Source organism: Cryptomeria japonica, chromosome 11 (assembly GCF_030272615.1).
Source record: "Cryptomeria japonica chromosome 11, Sugi_1.0, whole genome shotgun sequence".
Lineage (NCBI taxonomy): Eukaryota > Viridiplantae > Streptophyta > Pinopsida > Cupressales > Cupressaceae > Cryptomeria > Cryptomeria japonica.
In genome coordinates this window covers 637,318,915-637,323,225 of record NC_081415.1, presented here as the reverse complement: position 1 = coordinate 637,323,225, position 4,311 = coordinate 637,318,915, and positions in this window count along the sequence as shown.

Sequence of the window (4,311 nt, the reverse complement as noted above, 5' to 3'; positions counted from 1 at the left end):
AACCTCAAATCTTTTAGTTAGTAATACACCAGCAGTATTTGCCCTCACACTTTTCATCTATTTTAATATCCTTTTATTTTCTTGCTGCAACTCCTTGTATTTTTTCTTCCATTGAGAGATATCTGGAGTAAGAACCATTGACACATGTTGCCCACTTCTCCTTAGTGTTTCTTCATACAACACCTTGTACTGGTTCCTCTCCCTCACTAATCTAACCATCTGTACTTTATTGAATTTTGAAATATCCACTCCGATATCAACAGAAACAATTGGATCAATTTCACCAACTTTTAGCTTCATCATATGGCCAAAGGCCTTGTCAACATCGATGATATTTGGTCTCTTGTGGGGAGGGTACAAAGCTCATAACCTCAAAGATTCCTTATCCTGATCAAATATTGAACCAATAAATACATCATTTACACCTTGTATATCTAATTTGAATTCCTTGTTTTTTGAATGCCATAAATTGTCAACGATAAAAGAAGCACTGAGGTCCCATCCGGGAAACAAAATCACCCCAGCCTCTGTAAGAAATTGCCTCCCCTTTTGAGGGATCATTGTGGTTATCTTTGCAACAATTTCCTCTTTTAATTTTTTTAACAACTCACCCTCATTATTAGGCATTATATTGGGAATAGAGTCCCTCAATTTCTTCCCTTTAAAATTGTACAAGAATGTTTTAACTTTGGAATGAATAAAAACATCATCAACAACAAAAGAAGAAAAATCCTCTAACTAAGAGTCAACATGAACTTCTAATGCTGTCTCTATTTGGCCCTGCATGTCTGTCTCTTCTTCCTTCTCTGGCACTTACCATCTAGAGACAATTGCATTCTCATCAGATTCACTTTCTTCCTCCTCGTCCTTGGTTTTAATTTCCTCGAGTCTCCATCTCTTTTTTGCCAGTTCATTATTTAGTTGATCAATTACCTCTTTGGCCTCTACATCCTCTATGTTCCTGAAGATATCTTCAGCCTCAATACTGACATGTGGATAACCTCCCATGTTTTGGCTCTTCTTGCAAGACTGAATGTATCCTTCAGGATCATATTTTTTCCTGGCATAATGCTTATACAAATTGTATTCTTTTATCAACTTCTTATCAATTATTTCATAAGCTTTGGTTGACACTATGGTGAAATCACCAATACTCAATGTCCCAAGTAGGAAGGCTTGCTTATGCATATCTGCAAAATATTTAGCATTGGACACACTCAATTTCCTCACAATCTCTAGATAAGCTATTCTGTCTGGTACTAGTTTGGCAGCATGTAGGGGCTCCCCTCAAATCCATATACTCTAAAATATCTAAAATCCTTATTCACAAACCAGTCCCCCCAATTATGATCAACAATATGTCTTTCATTATAATTCTTGGGTCTTAGGAACCTCTTGATCTCATCAAAGATAGACCCTTCACATGAAATCCCATACATTCGGTATAATGGAATCATGATAAGTTCTTAAAACTTAATATAGTTGGACCTCATATATCTAGAATCCCAAAGATATATCCACAATTGGACAGGTTGCTCCTCACCTTCCCTGTTCTTGGTATTTAATTTTAGGCCCTCAGGCCAAAAACCCTTTACATATGCATAAAATAACACTATATGCATCAATAGTGAATAAAATTTGAAACTGGGATGAGTATCATCCCTAAGGTTTAAAAAACCTTCGTGCAACCTCTCCACCAAATATGCTGCATAGTCAAAAGGCCTAGGTTCATAAATTTGTATATCAGAGGATAACACCATCGACCCAGTGCTTGCCAGATCAGGCACCTCCACCCCTCCTACTTTCCCAGATGACATATATGTTTACTACAAGTAGTGCCTGAACAAATCAATGCTGAATGGTGGCCCGTCTACCTTTGTTAATTTTCCTGTCTGCCTCTTGTAAATGGCAAATTTCCAGCCAGTATATGTAGTGTCCATTCTAAGAAATTCTTCCTCAAACTCCCCAAAGGAAAAGGGCTTATCAGGACCGAGGTCTAAATTGAAAACCTCGTTTATGGTACCTGCGTAAAATACAATAAATGCTTCCTCATTTGGGAGCTGAATGCACCTCTTCACCAAATTATAATTCCTCACCAAAACCTCTAGCAATCTTATGTTTACAAAAATATTGGAGACTATTAGCTTACCTAAATTTGTCATCCAAGGATTGTAGAGTGACATCTCTTTGCTCCTTCTCAAATAGTTCAACATAAACCATTCATGTCCCCTTACCTTGGTCCATACATCTCTGACCTCTCTGTAGTTATCTTCTATTTGGTCTCTCCCCAGTAGGTGCTTCTTTGACCTTCTAGATTTTGGGCTGAGTGCCTGCATTTGGTCTATCATGTCTTGGTTGAACTTCCTGACTAGAGGCACCACTTTGATTTTTCCTTTCTCTTCCTTAGAGTTAGGGCTCTTGGCCACCCTCTTCTTTCCTATTGAAATCAAAGTTTCCATTTTTGCAATTACAATCCACTGCTCTATTTTTCAAAGGCGCAATGTGTTCTATCTGTGTATTCTTCTTTCACCAATGCAGTATTTAGACAAGGCAATTTCTAGTTCCGCCATATTCTTTTTCAATAATGAACTTCTCATAAAATTTTCCTCGTGAAAACCATAGATGCATCTACTGCAAGTATTAAATAGAAGACTTTTAAAAATTTTGGTTTTGAATTTTGATATGACAATGACTCATCGACATATGTCTCCCCAATGAATATTTCCCTTTTGGTGCTCTCTAAACATCCCTTTATCTACTTTGACATCTTACTTTCTCTTATTGAGATACCCTAAGCCGATGACTCCTTTTCCTCCTCATCGGTATATCTCAAACCAATATTTTGATCAGATGTTGGGTGAGCTCATTTAGTGTTATCGCAATAGGAATTGTTTCCCCGATGGGCTTCACCATCGACATAGATCTTCCCAATGCAACCGACTTCATTACCATGAGTCTTCCCGATAGTGTCTCCATTCTGCTCAATCAATCTGCTCCTTCATCGACTATCGGGGTAATCCTAAATGAAAAATACTAATAAGCAAAGTCTTCCCAATAGAGTATGTTCCATTGGTATATATTTCACCGATGATTTCTTTGGGCGTCGGGTGGCTCAAACTAACACATACTGATCACTTTGGTTATATCAATGCAACTAGCTTCATCACCATGACTCTTCCTAATAGTGTCTTTTCTCCGCTCAATCAGTCTGCTCCATCGAGTATCAGGGTAATCTGAAATGAAATATATCGATAAGCAAAGTCTTCCCAATAGAGTATGTTCCATCAATATATGTTTCATCGATGATTTCTTCGGGTGTTGGGGTGGCTCAAAGTAACACATACCAATCTCTTTGGCTATACCGATGGACTCTTCTTTTTTCCACTCTTATTGGTATAAGTCTTACCAATACCCTCATTGACTATTGGCAAGACAATTCTCCACTACTGCCGCTAGTGTTTACTATGCCGATGGGTCATATCGGTATAGTTTTTGCCAATGCATCAATTCTCCTCAACTTTGCTCCTTGATCGGTATAAATTCTTCCAATGAGTATAACTTCGGCTTGCTATGCTCTCTCATCGGTATATGGTATCTTGATGCCTTGTCACCTCAATTGGGTGATCATGAACTTACAGAGGAATTGTTGGTGTATTTTGTGGAACAGGTATACAATTGGTAAAACATATAGTTGGTTGTTCTCTCTCACAAGGTAAAGTATATTTTGAATTTTCATTTTCGATTGGGGCATTGAAATGGGGCTTACTTTTTCAATTTGGAACTATAGGGAAAGAAAGAATGCTTTTCTTATTGCTTGTTCATATGCTATGACTTGATCAGACCCGATGTGGCTTTGAAACTTTCTTGGATGAATAATATGATTGAATTTGTGTTTCCATACCTACTTCAGGTTCTTGATATACTCTGATGATTCTGTGAATATTTCAAGTTTCTCTTTAATAAACATTTTAAATCTTCTGCGCAATTAAATAGCTAATATTCAAAAAATCTTTTTCAAAGTTCATTCGAGAATACATGACAAAAGTTGATGAGATTGTTAACGACAAGTTAGAGGTTGTCCAAGAAGAGAAATCCAAGGAGAAAGAAGAGAAAGATATTGTTGCTCTATGCATTTTGCTTAATTGAGCCTCAAGGAGCACTTCTTATACTCTACTGACGGTTTTTAAAAATTCAAATAAATATATGCCTATTTTGTTTACTGAATATAGCATTTTAAGAGCATAATTAAGGAAATTATAGAAAATAGCATTTTTAAGAGCATAATTAAGGAAATTATAGAAAAAATAGCAT